At 43.0% G+C, this 17,068-nt stretch overlaps 1 protein-coding gene across 1 annotated transcript in view; it reads left to right on the top strand.

Annotated features, from left to right (window-relative positions):
- Positions 1-17,068, top strand: part of LOC126162864 (cAMP-dependent protein kinase catalytic subunit 3-like) — a 269,609-nt gene that overhangs the window by 135,092 nt on the left and 117,449 nt on the right. The gene's annotated exons all lie outside the window — the stretch shown is intronic.

Raw genomic sequence — 17,068 nt, 5'->3', positions numbered from 1 at the left:
TTCCCGTGCGGTTCTTCGCAGAGAGATGGCTGCCGCATCGTTCTTCGCCATTCAGACGTGTTCCATAACATTGGAATCGGCTGCGCCACCTAACCACGGTCATATGACAGTGCATTCTTGCCGTGCGCTTCCTGGGAATGGTAGTTATCGCTGAAACAACCGGTTTTCGATTACAGTTTTTTTATAAATCTCTAGTTTAACCTGACTGCTAAAACAACTCAAAATAATAGGTTTCTGAAATTAAAGCGTTTAGGTCTTTTAATACTATTATTCAGCAATAAGCGTAGACATTGAACAGAGACTGAAAATTTCTAAGACTCCCTTATACTTTTGCCTTATTTGTTCCAAGATACACAGCATTTAAATATCAAATGAGAAAGGTAAATAAAAGAAAACTTATTCCTATCACGGTTGGCTCCTCATCTCGAAAAGTAAGCAGGAGTTTAACAGTATAAAAAATTCACCAGTATCCTCCTAATGGTGATAATTTTTCAAATGTTCAAATGTGTGTGAAATCGTATGGCACTTAACTGCTAAGGTCATCAGTCCCTAAGCTTATACACTACTTAACCTAAATTATACTAAGGACAAACACACACACACACACACACACACACACACACACACACACACACACACATACATACCCGAGGGAGGACTCGAACCTCCGCCGGGACCAGCCGCACAGACCGACTGCAGCGCCTAAGACCGCCCGGATAATCCCGCGCGGCATAATTTTTCAAGTTTGTGCTCAAAGATTGTTATAATAGAGGATCATACCCCTATTTCCGGATTAAGAGTAGTTACGGCTAAAGGGTGAAAACGGGGGTTATATATATATATATATATACTCAAGCAGCAATTCTGCTACTTCGTATTTTTATTGTAAACTATGAATGAATTGTTAAGCTTTTATTTTGTTACTGTTGCCATGACTTCGTTTCTTTTTCATTATTTCATATAAATGACATACAAATAAATTTTTGTGTAGAATTTGTAGGTTCCTTTTCTTAGTTTATTAGTCAAAGCCGGCCTTTGTGTCCGAGCGGTTCTAGGCGCTTCAGTCCGGAACCGCGCTGCTGCTACGGTCGCAGGTTCGAATCCTGCCTCGGGCATGGATGTGTGTGACGTCCTTAGGTTAGTTAGGTTTAAGTAGTTCTAAATTCTAGGGGACTGATGACCTCAGATGTTAAGTCCTATAGTGCTCAGAGCCATATTAGTCAAATGTATCTTAACATTTTAGTGGGAATTTCAGTACAACTGATTTTTTTTTTGACAAACCCAAAAATGCTCTTTCAAAAAATATAGACTAACAATTTTGTTAGTAGACAAAATGTTACGTCGGTGCTTAAGTTCGTAGCGTTGTTATTTTGAATATTGGTTCAAAAATGGTTCAAATGGCTCTGAGCACTATGGGACTCAACTGCTGTGGTCATAAGTCCCCTAGAACTTAGAACTACTTAAACCTAACTAACCTAAGGACATCACACACATCCATGCCCGAGGCAGGATTCGAACCTGCGACCGCAGCGATCGCGCGGGTCCAGACTGTACGCCTAAAACCGCTCGGCCACTTCGGCCGGCAAGGTTCAAAAATCGGATATTTGTGTACCGCATACTCTAAGTCAAAATCACAAAAATCAGCTTGTTTCTATATGTGCAGATACTTGCTCGTCATGAGTTAGCTCGTGAACAACACCGACCATCCCTACCCAGTGGAATACAAAGAATGGGTGAACCCAAACTAAGGAGCAACTCCCCGTACAAAGACTTTCGTGCATCCGCAAAAAATAATGTTATGCATCTGATGGAACAGGGACGGTGCTGTGTACTACGAATTGCTTCTACGAGGTGTAAAAATTACCGCTATCATTTTTGGTCAACAACTGAAACGTCTTGCAGACAGAATCCAAGAACAACGTCCAGGGAGACTGCGTAAAGTGATGCTACTCCACGATGACGCCGGGTCCTATTTTGCTAGTCTGACAAACACTATATAGGAGATGGGTTGGGAGGTCATTCCGCACCCATCTTATCCACCTGATCTTGCATCCACAGGTTTTCACCTTTTCCTCTCTTTGTCGACAGCCTTAAAGAAATTTCCTTACCGGATGAAAATGCACTCCAAACGTGGCTCGAAGAGTCCTTCGCCTCAAAACCACGTGACTTCTACAGTCGCGGGATCGAAATGCTACCCCAGCGTTGGCAGACAGTTGTACGTTTTGAAGGAGAGTATATTGTTGATGACCAAAGTCTCTGTTATGTGTGCCTGTCTTGTTTATTAAACTTCAGAGAAACGCTAAGAACTTGTGCACCAACCTAATACATCATTTACCAGTAACAATTACATGACAGTAATTACGGTATCAGTAATGAATTAATCCATTGGCCAATATTAATGTCCAATCTGCTCATAAATATTCTTTCTACGATGTGCTGATCTGAAAGTTTACTCGTTTCATCATCATACAAAGACGATACGAATCTTCCAGAGGCCGCAAAATTTCGTACTAAACTCATTTTAAAAAACGTTTCTTTTAAGAACTTAAAATTTTGCTACTGCAAATCGATACATCGGTTTCATACCCGGTTATTAATTTAAAAAAAATGGCTGTTTGTGTACGACTGAAACCCAACACTGAAAAACAGCTGTTGATCCACGAACTAAAACCCCCGTATCGGTTCTAACTTCAATTTTTTCCATCCCTATTTCTTGAGTAAGAACTTCTGTACGATTACGTTCATTTAGGGCCTATACATAGATGTAGGCTGAATTTTTCAAAACATATATGAGAACTCACTCGATTTTATAATAGAATCGAAGTATAGTAGTAGTAGTAGTAGTAGTAGTAGTAGTAGCTGTTGTTGTTGTTGTGTAGGTAAGCATGAGGAGAAGGAGAACGCTTACAGAAAAAAATTAAGGTTTTATAGATTTTATGTTGCGAAGCCTACTACTGTGAGAAAGTTTCCATCAGCGTGTGGTTCGGCATACTGACGTAATGAAATGGCGCAGTGGTCAAGGCAGAAGAACGTACTTGAGAGGAGCAACTTTCAGTTGCCTGTTACGAAACTTTAATTAGGTTTTCTGCTGCTTCTTAATGTTAACGTAGCTGAATAATACAGGTTTGATTCTTTGAATAACATTGCGGCCTGTTTCGTGCCCAGCCTTGATCAACTAAAATTTGTGCTCAATCTCTAATGATATTACTGTCAACCGGATGTTAAATGTGACATTCCTACCTTCATCGACAGTGCTAGGAACATCTAATCGACAAAATGGAATGCATCTTCTCCTAGATCACTTCTCAGATACGCAATCACTTATACAGTGACTACGCAGTTCTCTAGTTACAGCAAATTAACGTTACTTTCTTGTTCCAGGTACGTGGTTACAAAATGCTGATTCAGACGCCAGTGAGTGAGTACATACTGTAAAATTATTTAATTAATTAAATGTTGTAAGTGGTACACCCTATGCAGAATATAACAAATTTAATTCGGATTTATTGACGACTTCGAGGAATTTTAATTTAAAGAAATGCCTTGATCTGTTATCATTTCAAAAAATAATTTGTCATCCCTACGTACCTTTAGTTACGAAATGCTTTCTCCCATTGCTACATACTACGGTAAAACTTCTATGTCTGTATCGGTGGTACTTACGTACTTTCCGTGTCCGGAACTAGACGTCTGACTTACAGAAATCAGCAGTACTAATTTAATTTTTGGCACTCAAGGTTCCCGCCTGAGAGACGCGGGCAAGCTGGGACATGTTCATTATCGCCCATCGCAACAGTGGAGGTGACGCAGGATGAACAATACGCGGCTGGAAATTCTGCTCTCGTCTCAACAAATCTTCAGCTAAGGCCTACGCAGTGTTTCAGGAAGCCAATGGAGAGCCTGTTCTTTCGATTAGCATAGCTCCAAAATGATATGTTTTGAGAGGAAACAGTCCATTTCAAAGAAAGGTGCATCCAGCCCACCAGTTACTGCTCTTACAGAAGAAAACATTTATCCGCTGCTGCCACTGTGAGAGAGGATCGACTAATAATCTTAAAAACACTTTCTGAAATATTTAAAATTTCGTTGGGTGCCACCCACTGTTTGGTGACATAAAATTTATACGAGACATTTTTGTGTACTATGGGTTTCAAGACCACTGATTCCAAAACAAACGGACTTTCGTGTGCAGGCGTGCAAGAAATTGAAGTGGATATTAGAGGAAGGTCCGGAGTTTCTTTCAAAGGTGATGACTCACCTATATTTTCTTGATCCCGAGGGCAAGATCGAAGCTCAGGGTGTAATTCCCTTCATTATCAATCCCTAAAAAAAGCGAAAGTGGTTGTTTCCGCTATGAAAGTTATGGTCATCTCATTTTTTGTGGAATGGTTTATCAGCATGTTGTATCTGCACACAAGTCAATAATTGGACAATACTACGGGGAAGTCTGTATTTGGCGCAAAAGACCATATATCAATATAACAGGGTGGATCGTGCACCGCGATAATGCACAGCTCATACTGCAAATAAATAAGTATCTAGCAAAAATGAATGTGAAGTGCAATCCCCCCGCCCCCCAGCCCTCCCTATAGTCTGCAATTAGTCCCGTGTGATTCTTTTTCTATTCCATAACCTGAAGAAATACCTTTGTGCATGATCAAAAGCAGAAGTGAAAATTGTGGAGCCGATTCCTTAAGACGTTCCAAAAAAAAAAAAAAAATAAAAAAAAAAAAACATGGAATTGTAGTACCTGTGTTATTACGATGGAAGATGTAAAATTTCTTCGAATTTGTTTGCATGCACCGGAACTCGAAACTCGCGATATGCGGGAAATCCGGATTAGCGTCCTGGTCCGGCACAAATTTTCACTGTCGTCATTCCGTTATTAAGCTCATAATTGTCCATATTCGCAACAGCGTGTCCTTGCAGCGTATCCTTGATAGCGTGTCCTTGCAGACTGGACTAGTGCATTGCATCCAAAGGAGACGATTTTGAGGCGGACTATCGAAATAGAGGATGAGTAAAGAAACGTGTCAGAAAGAATTATGATCATTTTTTATTGAACGGCTCTCGTAGGGAAACCGCGGGAAACCTACAAAGATTAAGGCGGAAGCGGGATGGTTCCATTAAAGATGTGAAGTCAGTTTTCTTCTTATCGTAGTCCTATCCGATCTCACGTTTCTCTGACGGCTTCGTCAAAGATTTTACCCTATACGTTATGTTTTCGAAGTGGAAATAAAATATCTTGAACAAATTATTGACCTCCGATGTTTAGGTTTGAATATGTAACCTGCCACTCTGTTCCAAGATTACTTTCATATTTCCCCGATGTGAAGAGGATTTGCCTTTTGAACATGTACATGTTTGTGGGTCGCTATTTTCGAGGCGATATGTGAGTTTATCGAATTTTCATGCCACGTATCGCTAAAAAAAGACAGCTTCACGCGTCTGCTCCGAAAATAAGTTACATAATGTATTCACATGTATTCTGGAGGAGTTGACAAGTACAGAATCACGTTGTGGATGCTGTTTACTCTCAGCCGACAGTCCTGGAAATGTACTGCAGGCAGATGAATAAAGTGATACAAATACTGCAGTTTGCTAACACAATGGTAATATTTGAGTTTGTTCCTTCTGCATCTAAATGTCCGAAATTTAGGCGTGTAATATTTGTTTCCATGCGTGTTATCATGGGTAACCGTTGAGCAAATGCGAACATTTCTGTACGTTAACATATCAATCAAGGTGGAACCGTGCCTTCTCAGACCAAAGCCAGTTTCTTTTTTCTGTCTGGCGTTACAGATAGCATGAACCTGTAGCACTCAGCTCCACATTTCCCATTGACTTCACGCAAAAATTCGCTACCAGAACGAATTCTGCAAGTATGTCTCCTTCAAAAAAAATTACATAATGCCGTGTGGTCGCAACCAGCGAACAGATCAGACTGGTTGGATGGGTGTCACAGACTTTGTAGGTCTCTGGGAATATTGCAGCTTGCATATCGATCAACTTTTTTGTTTAGAGCTGTTGTCGGGTATTCGTATGAGCGGCGTGGTACAGATGGTGCGATATTTCGGCATGCTGACCTGTTTCCATCGTCAGGCATTCCTGGTGACTCTTGTCACTCCTGCCATCTGTAAATCATACCGCGGCGTGGTGGACTTGTTTTGCCGCATCCTTAACATACTGTTCTTTGAAGGCATTCCTAGCGTCGAAATAAGTGGCCCATATAATTTGGGACCCCTTTCTCTATAAGGTTGATGTACTATTGTACATTTCATTCTTACCGAGCGAGGTGGCGCAGTGGTTAGCACACTGGACTCACATTCGGGAGGACGACGGTTCAATCCCGTCTCCGGCCAACCTGATTTAGGTTTTCCGTGATTTCCCTAAATCGTTTCAGGCAAATGCCGGGGTGGTTCCTTTGAAAGGGCACGGCCGATTTCCTTCCCAATCCTTCCCTAACCCAAGCTTGCGCTCCGTCTCTGCTGACCTCGTTGTCGACGGGACGTTAAACACCACCACCACCACCACCACCACCACCACCACCACCATTTGATTCTTTTCCTGTTTATGTGTTACATACTTACAAAGCTATGACTTAGCACTCTTAAAAAGGTCGTTCATTTTAGTTTCGTTCTATAATTACATTAGTTAACTCCGTGTTCCAGATTTAAGTAGTATTCAGCAGTGAGTTCCGCAAATTATAAATTGTAAATTAGTTGAAAAAGATGGAAGGTGTTAATTGCAAATACTGTAATTCAAGAGGTTAAAATGGTAAAATAGTGTGACAAAACATTGATCATCTTCCCAGCAATTCCACGTGGAGACTGAGACCTTGGAATGGAACATCGATCTCTAGTATCGTTGATTAGCAAGCCCATATTGTAATTTAGTGACTCCACAATGACGGCGGTTTTCCGGGTGGCTAGGATTCTCGCTCCACTCACAGATGGCGTGCAATGGTAGTAATTTATGTGCTCTTCATGTATTACAGTTAATTGCTGTTCGTCCTTTTATTTGTGCTTATTTTGTGTTAGCATTAGTGTATATTACTCACATGGATGGCTATTTCTCCGATTTATTGCCGCGTCAGCTTTAAAAGACTTCCTCTGTCGTCATTGTCAGGACTTCTATCGTACTAACAGGCCTTGTGGTATGTTTGTATTTAGCTGGCCGAATTGTCACGGACATGTCACGAAGACAGGAAACTTCTTTATGGTGCTACAGCTTGTCGATGCCTGTGATGGAAGATCACTAGTAACGATGTTGATCTGCAAATGGTGGATGACACATTTCTGTTCCTTTCATCGTGAAGCGTACTTTTCCATGCCCGACCTGCCGCTGTCACGGTTAAACCTGTTGTTGCAGAACACAGCCTCATCAATAAAGATACGATTATGTTTGATGAAATTGAAATCTTATTCTATTTATCCACTTAACGGGATTCTGTCATCAAAGAAGCCGTTCAGATAAGAATTTGCAACAACTTTAATGGGACAGCGGCGATACCCTTAGTAGAGCATGGAATTGACTGAAAGGCATCAGAAAAATAGCCAAATCAATATCGCCACCAATCTTCCTCCTTCATAGAAATCGACATAATTTCTGACAGCACGTGTAAGTTTGACTTCGTAACGTCTCCATGACGACATTCTGCCATCCAAAAAAGGAAATACACAGCCTGTTACTACGAGGTAACACCTACCGCTGATTCTTTGAAAGCTTGAGCTTAGCAACCAATGTAACACGGAAAGAAATCGTAGAAACGTTTACCCACAAATGTTGCAGTGAGAAAGTACGTTGTCATGTATTTATACGACATAGAGCGTGGAAGGAAAGGGAAAGGATGGGTAGCAATTCGTGACTCCCAGCTGCAAAGGGCATTGTGGTAATGCAATGGCGAAAGCTGAAAATCTTTTTTGGACCGGGATTCGTACATGTCAGAGAGAACAGACACCACTCAAAGATACACATTTCTGTTAGAGCGCGATGGCTCCTTACGGTTCAGTGCGGATGCACTAAGATCGTCCGAACTCCTACGGGAATCAATAATTTGTAACTAGAAGGTTAGTGGACAAGGGATGCTGCGTGCAGCATGCGGTAAGTTGGAAATTTGAGTCAGTCAGGGACCGTGTTCGGATGGCCGAAGCGGTCGCCGGCACGGTAGCTCAGCTTGTTCGGTGAGAGGGTTAGCTGCCCTCGAAATTAAAAAGTGAATGAATGGATCGTCGATGAACGTGAAGGGGAGTCATGGGACGTCCACCCCGAACAAATGCAACGAACAGTATCGAAGAAAATGAGATTTAAAAAAGGCCGTTAAAGCAACCACTCTTGAGAAGCGGTAAATCCGGCACAAGTTGCGGTTCACTACAAATTTATGAACTTTCGTCAAGGCTTTACCTCAATGCCCTGTGCGGCTGGAAGTCACGAATTCCCAACCATCCATTCCCTTCCTTTCGCCATTCTGTATTTCATATAAATGTTTGTAAAAGCGCATAGTCATGAGTGAGGTATCTGCTCGGGGCTGGGTGTTTGCGTTGTCATCATCATCATCATCATCATCATCATCCGTGACAATGACTATATAGGACTGTGTAAAAATTGGGACTTGGTATGGGCACTGATGACCGCGCAGTTGAGCTCCCCACAAAGCAAACATCATCGAGTGGTGTATGTTCTGTCGCAAATGTACCACAGAACAGCCGCGTCTCAAATATTATTAAAAAATTTTACATGGATATTTGATTACAATAACCAGTCATGATCCATACTTACATTATATGCTTTTAACGTAGCGTAGTGGCAACAAGATAGTCGCGATCTATTATATGTAAAACGTACGTGTGATGAGTGAGAGTCCTGCGATTGCTCGTATTATCCTTTTTTCGTGCGTTTACACGGTTCCAGTGTCTGTATTTGTGCCATTCGGATTTCTCATAAGAGTTATTTCATTGTCTGCACTCTTCGTGTACTGCCGTCGATAATTTACAAGCAAGTTGTCTTGAAGTCAATCCATTTGGTTTGCTTTTAATACACTGCTGGCCATTAAAATTGCTACACCACGAAGATGATGTGCTACAGACGTGAAATTTAACCGTCAGGTAGAAGATGCTGCGATATGCAAATGATAAGCTTTTCAGAGCATTCATACAAGGTTGGCGCCGGTGGCGACACCTACAACGTGCTGACATGAGGACAGTTTCCAACCGATTTCTCATACACAAACAGCAGTTGACCGGCGTTGCCTAGTGAAACGTTGTTGTGATGCCTCGTGTAAGGAAGAGAAATGCGTACCATCACGTTTCCGACTTTGATAGAGGTCGGATTGTAGCCTATGGCGATTGCGGTTTATCGTATCGCGACATTGCTGTTCGCGTTGGTCAAGATCCAGTGACTGTTAGCAGAATATGGAATCGGTGGGTTCAGAAGGGTAATACGGAATGCCGTGCTGGATCCCAACGGCCTCGTATCACTAGCAGTCGAGATGACAGGCATCTTATCCGCATGGCTGTAACGGATCGTGCACCCACGTCTCGATCCCTGAGTCAACAGATGGGGACGTTTGAAAGACAACAACCATCCGCACAAACAGTTCGACGACGTTTGCAGCTGCATGGACTATCAGCTCAGAGACCGTGGCTGCGGTTACCCTTGACGCTGCATCACAGACAGGAGCGCCTGCGATGGTGTACTCAACGACGAACCTGGGTGCACGAATGGCAAAACGTCATTTTTTCGGATGAATCCAGGTTCTGTTTACAGCATCACGATGGTCGTATCCGTGTTTGGCGACATCGCGGTGAACGCACATTGGAAGCGTGTATTCGTCATCGCCATAGTGGCGTATCACCCGGCGTGATGGTATGAGGTGCCATTGGTTACACGTCTGTCACCTCATGTTCACACTGACGGCACTTCGAACAGTGGACGTTACATTTCAGATGTGTTACAACCCGTGGCTCTACCCTTCATTCGATCCCTGCGAAACCCTACATTTCAGCAGGATAATGCACGACCGCATGTTGCAGGTCCTGTACGGGCCTTTCTAGATACATAAAATGTTAGACTGCTGCCCTGGCCAGCACATTCTCCAGATTCTTACCAATTGAAAACGTCTGGTCAATGGTGGCCGAGCAACTGGCTCGTCACAATACGCCAGTCACCATTCTTGATGAACTGTGGTATCGTGTTGAAGCTGCATGGGCAGCTGTACCTGTACACGCCATCCAAGCTCTGTTTGACTCAATGCCCAGGCGTATCAAGGCCGTTATTACGGCCAGAGGTGGTTTATCTGGGTACGGATTTCTCAGGATCTATGCACCCAAACTGTGTGAAAATGTAATCACATGTCAGTTCTAGTATAATATATTTGTCCATTGAATACCCGTTTATTATCTGGATTTCTTCTTGGTGTAGTAATTTTAATGGCCAGTAGTGTATTATTTGAACGCCCTGTAGTTGAGACCAGTCATGGACAGAGGACGCTCTTAGTCTGGGTTTGTGTGCCAGGCGGCGGGAAGTGATCGCACAGCGATCGGCGGCTGTGTGTTCTTCCAGTCCGTTCCGTTTCCGCGCAACCCAGGGCGCACATGTGCCCGGCAGCAGCCCCGGCGTGAAAGCTGCTAGAAAGCGGCAGCTATCGGCAGTCGGCGCTTACACACACACGCGCGCGCGCTTCCGAGCCCAGCCCAGCGGCGGGCGCCGCAAACAAGTCCCGGCCCAGGCAGAGGACTCACACGCACGTGCCTGGGAACAGGGCTATCTCGTCACTATCGCCGTCTCTCCAACAGCCGGTAGCCGCCTGCAGGCAGCTAACGTAGTAGGCCACTGTCGAAGTAACACGTTGGTAGGAAACAAATAAGTCGAAGGTATCGGAGACCAGGGGATTGTTTTACACAACTAAGTACGCTGGAAAAAAGTAGTAAAGACAGGAGACATGCCGCTAATAACGTGCAACACCGCCTGTAGGCTTGATAAAGACCTCACTCGAAGAGTATGAGATACTGAAAGTTTATTAAGACATACACTGAAGTGCCGAATGTCGTGAGATAGCGGTACATATAGATGCGCTTTTTTTCCCCCTCCACGCTTCCCTCCAATACTAAATTAGTGATTCCTTGGTGCCTCAGAACGTGTCTCAAACGTACGACATAAAACCCCATTAGTTAGCCCATCACACGTTGGCGATTTGACATTGTGGTTGAAACTGCTGTGTGGACTGGAATCTTGGAAAAGTAAAGCCTCATTGACAGGGTGAGTGTACGAAATTTGGTTGTATCGTTGCACGAAAAAAAGGCCCATCGTATTACCGACGATGAGGTATTTCGCCGTGATAACGTTCTTCAGGTAATAATATCAAATTATGAAAATTATGGTATTTTGTGCAAATTTCCTGAAACGAGCTAGAATAAATTCATGCATCTCGTTACTGGAAAAAGAAGGAAAATAAGGACCTGTTTGGAGAAGAGTGTTACACTTGCAGAATATAAGAAGTGAGATGACATACCATTTACCGTCACAATGATGAGAGCAGCTAAGAATAGTGAAGATTAGCTCCATAGTGGTCAGAGACTTTCTGTAAAGAAAGAAATTGACATTACATTGTTAACACAATTAAGACATCGAAAACCTGACTTGCATGTTACATTTGCACACAGGAATATTGTTTCAATATGGAACTAAATGTTTAACTTTACTGTTTTTTGTAAGGGTTGACTGAAATAAACTAGAACCTATTTGGAGATGGAACAACTACACTGCCGATCATTTCAGTGGTGAGGACCACTTTGGCAATTTATTAGATGGAATAGTAGTAATTAATACCTATTCGTGATCCGGCATATCTTGTTAGTAGGTAATAGAAAAAGTGTTCCACGTAGCAAAGTGACAGTACCTTCCTGTCTAGTGAGCGGGAGTCAAGGTCAGGACACTGCACACCTGTTCATTGCGTGGAGGTTGTTTCAACTTTCCGTCCAGTCACACCTAAAACATATGGAGCCAGTCATGTGGGACTTCTGATGCTCTTCCTCATCCGTACTAGAAATAGGCTGTAATGATGTATGTTCTAATGAAGCAAAATTGTGATGTAAGAGTTGTTTTATCTCTGACAACATCGTTGCATATGGGACGTTACACTGTAATGTTTGGTTTCTTTCCGTCCTTTTGGTTGTGGGTTCCTGTACCGGTTGGCAAGATTGGAAAACTGCCGCGGCGTACGCCGGTTGGCATTGTACGCCGGTTGGCGTTGTTTTAAATGTATCGAAGCCCTTATTTTTCTTCCCAATTGCTGTTTTTAATCGTTACACACTAATGTTAATAATTCCATCATGAAAACACAAGGTTTGTGGCAATAGCTGACGCCACAGTCAATTTATTTCCGTGGAATAAATTAAACCAATAAAAAACATAATAAACAGTACAGCGAGTGAGATGGTTATAGGCGTAATAAACGACTCTTTCCACTCGGTGTTTTAGTCTGGATCATTATCCCATATTTAGTGCATCTAATAGTCCACACCAGGAGAAATGTGCCACACCTGATTTATTCATGTGCGTATTCTTGTCGTTTTACTGCCTGTTGATTGTTGGACACAGTACTTCACAATTGATGTTTAAAACAAATTCTGCGCCTCATTTGGTACATCTTCGAACGACGCGTCTATATCTGGTCGCTACGTAGGACGGTGTTTCGGAGCGGCAAGTTCGACGTTATCTCAGGCGGAGACCGTCGTACGGAAGAACGTGTTAGTGAACAGGATCACAAAATGGGCTGCCGAAGCATCCAGCACGGTCACTTTGATTTAGTTGGTTATGAAACGTTAGCAAAAACTAGCTCTGTTTGTCGCGACTACTTGACGGCGCACGAGGAAGGCGGGAAGCCCGTGGTTTCGCGTATCTTATCAGGTGCCTGCAGCTTATCGCGGAGTTGCCGAGCACATGCGGCTGGCTGCGTCGTTTTCTCTGCCTCCGCCCCCCCCCCCCCCCCCCCTCTCTCTCTCTCTCTCTCTCTCTCTCTCTCTCTCTCTCTCTCAGCAGTTGCTAGCGCGCGCTACTTCATGTTTACAGATTCGTTTATCGTAATGCCCTTAACGTGAAAAGTAAATAACCCTTGCTAGAACTCTCGCTGCCTCAAACGAATTTAAAGATACTTTTATCCGAACTGAAGAAGTAGAAAAGTTCCCATGGACGAAAAGGTGCGGCAAAGATTTCTTGTTTTGTGAATACGGCAATGGTTAATGAATAGATGGCGCAAAGAAATGCACCGGGTGCTTATAACTAAGGTGCAGCTTCTCATAGGTATGCAGTATGGGGTGCAATTATCGTATGGGAGCGAAATTTGGTAGATATTCTAATGCGCTAATACGGAACCGATTTACGATGGAAAAAATAGTTACGGTTTTGGCCGACAAGTGTAAGTCTGGCGCTGTGAATGCAAGAAAGACGTATAGAAATATTTCCATATGTAATGAAATAGGAATGGGACATGGGCAGAAAAGGTCAAACAAGTGAGTAAGGCACAACGTTGATTTTATTATTAACTGCCGCTTACACAGTTTGTTCAATATGAGCACTGGAGACGTCGACCAGATGCTGTACGGCACCTCTTCGCCGAAATTCGAACAATTTTTTTTCCAGTATAAATACGTTCCGCATTAACGCATATCGCTGCCATACGATAAGTAAATCCCACGCTGGACCAACGTGAGTAGTTACAGTTTAATTACAAACACTTGCTGTAAACTTTGCATCAGGGTATGCTGTGTCAGCATGAGAATACTAATTCGACGGGAACAAGATGCATATGAAAACAGATCCTTGTCATCTTATGTTTCCACTTCCACGTTACTACAGTTGCTCCAAAAGACCATTACTAGCATTCGGACCTTTTGATCAGTTTTTTTTAACATGGAGAACTTAATTTGGTTGTAACACTCGATTTATTTAGTGTGAATCAAGTAGCTAATACAAAGAAACGAAGTTATGTGTGTTCAAGATGTTGCAGGTGCGGATCCAGCACCCAGTGAAGAAAATTAAACACTTCGGAGTATGGAGAACTTTAATTTGAGCAAGATTCCGAGAAGTATCGTGTGTGACTGCTGGTATATCGTTATAATTTCTTCCCGAGACCCGGCTGGATCAGTTGTTTTTGTCGTTGTATATATTATACACTGAAGAGCCAAAAAGACTGATACACCTGCTTAATATCGTGTAGGGCCCCGCGAGCACGCAGAAATGGCGCGACACGACATGGCATGGACTCGACTAATGTCTGAAGTAGTGCATGGAGGGAACTGACACCATGAATCCTACAGGGCTGTCCTCAAATCCGTAAGAGTATGAGGGGGTGGAGATCTCTTCTAAACAGCGCGCTGCAAGGCATCCCAGATACGCTCAGTAATGTACATGTATGGGGAGTTTGGTGGCCAGCGGAAGTGTTTAAACTCAGAAGTGTATTCCTGGAGCCACTCTGTAGCAACTCTGGACGTGCTGGAATTGCTCAAGTCCGTCGGAATGCATAATGGACATGAATGGATGCTGATGATCAGATGGGATGCTCACGTATGTGTTACCTGTCAGAGTCGTATCTAGACGTATTAGGGGTCCCATATCACTACAGCTGCACACGGCCACCCTATTACAGAGCCTCCAACAGCGTGAACAATCCCCTGCTGACATATAGCGTCCGTGGATTCATAGCGGTACACGTCTATCCGCTCGATACAATTTGAAACGACTCGTATGACCAGGAAACATGTTTCCAGTCATCAACAGTCCAATGTCGATGTTCACGGGCCGAGGCGAGGCGTAATGCTTTGTGTCGTGCAGTCATCAACGGTACACGAGTGGGCCTTTGGCTCCGAAAGCCCAAATCGATGATGTTACGTTGAATGTTTCGCACGCTGACACTTTTTGATGATCCAGCAATGAAATCTGAAGGAATTTGCGGGCCTCGGTGGCCGAGTGGTTCTAGGCGCTTTAGTCTGGAACCGCGCTGCTGCTACGGTCGCAGGTTCGAATCCTGCCTCGGGCATGAATGTGTGTGGTGTCCTTAATTTGGTGTAAGTAGTTCTAAGTTCTAGGGGACTGATGACAGATGTTAAGTTCCATAGTGCTCAGAGCCATTTGAAGGAATTTGCGGGAGGGTCACACTACTGTCACCTTGAAGGATTCTCTTCAGACTTCATTGGTTCCGTTCGCGTAGGAATTTTTTCCTGCCTCAGCGATCTCGGAGATACGATGTTTTACCGGATTCCTGATATTCACTTATACTCGTGAAATGGTAGTACGGGAAAATCTCCATCTCTACCTCGGAGATGCTGTGTTCCATCGCTAGTGCGTCTGCTATAACACCACTTTCAAATTCTCTTAAATCTTGATAATCTGCCATTGTAGCAGCAGTAACCGATCTAACAATGCGCCATACGTTTTTTTGTTTTATATAGGCTTTGCCGACGGCAGTGCCGCATTCTGCCAGTTTACATCTCTCTGTACTCGAATGCGCATGCCTACGCTAGTTTCCTTGGTTCTTCAATGTAGTTTAACTCACTCAATATGTGCAAGTCCTGCGAGATCACACCCCGAGAAAATTTGTGCGCCCCAGTTGCATCTCTTTGTCCTCTTCAGTGTAGTGAGGGAAAGTCTAGGTAAGCTCATACACCTTGGTGGCATTTAGTAGCACGCCATCCTCTTTAATTCAAAATTACTAGTCGCCATAGGTAGTGTGTATGTATGGGGACATGCTGAAAATGATGGTTCCGATTTTTTGTGTGATAACTCTTAAAGCTTTTAAATAAAACAAACGTCATTAACATTCTACATTTTTAGTCTTGATGCTTACATATTTACAGCCTTCTATTGCCAGAGTGCTCCGAATTGTAGCTTGTAACTTGGCTGTGTGTAACGTAACTACTTCGGTGCGTGAAAAAACATCGTGCTGTAATAGAGTTTCGAATTCGAAGAGTTCGTCGTCATGTGGAGCACCCTATCCTTTGGCATGAAAGTGCCAGGTCACACATGAGCGCTGCGACATGTGCAAAAATCCAATGCAAGGTGTTCACTGTCATCGATCGTTCTCCATATTATCTTGACTTGGCCGATTTTGAACTGTTTCCAAAACTACAACACCTTCCAGGACTTCACTTAGATAGTGATGAAGCAATCGGAGGTGGGGTTGTGGCTCCATGAACAAAGTCAAACATTCTTCAGTGACGGTATAAGCAAAATGGTCTCTCGTTGGGAGAAATCTGTTCATCGCCAGGGTGAAAATGTTGAGAAATAAACATGTACAGACATGAAGAATAACTTTGCAGAATGTTAATAACATTTGTTTTACTTGAAACTGTTTAACGGACTTTACATAAAAAAATTTGGAGGCATTACTTTCCAGCACGTCCTCGTATAATGGGTAACACTGATGTGCGTCGTATGTTACATTACACTTAGGCACCTAGCGGTACCCCAAAAATTATGATTTATTTACAATCCTAGAATGTTATTACTGGTAATGTACTACAATCTGACGAAATATCGCTATTTTCTATACATCAGTTCATATAATCATGCCAATGTACTTCTCGTTTTAAATGGTCCAATTGCACTGGCCAGTTTTCCCTTAATGTCGTCATTTTACTGTACTTGTAAAATCATTCACATTACTAAATTTTACGTACAGGACCTTTATCATTTGATGGATAGGATACAATTTTTTTTAATTCTCAGTTTTAAGTATGCGGTGTATGCTGATTGTGCTAAGTCAACCCTAATGTGCACATAGTCCGCTACTACTATTGTAACGAGCGAGAAAAACTCGTACCATACACTAGTGGAGGTTCCTTTTACTATTGTGATTATACTCGTGATCGCTTTCCTAGAAAAATGACTCCATTTTCCATGTTTTGAAGAGAAGGAAGTGGTCGTATCGTATTTGAAACTGGCCCGATTCCACTGCGCTGTAATTCACTGACAGTACGAATATGATACTACACCATACGTAGTTGCTATTACGTATTCACTTTGTGTTGATGCCGGTCAGAAGTTAATAGCACAAGCTCTACTACTCGTTTCC

This window comes from Schistocerca cancellata, chromosome 2 (assembly GCF_023864275.1).
Source record: "Schistocerca cancellata isolate TAMUIC-IGC-003103 chromosome 2, iqSchCanc2.1, whole genome shotgun sequence".
Lineage (NCBI taxonomy): Eukaryota > Metazoa > Arthropoda > Insecta > Orthoptera > Acrididae > Schistocerca > Schistocerca cancellata.
Note: the sequence above shows the minus strand (reverse complement) of the source record. Positions and strands in the feature narration are given on the sequence as shown.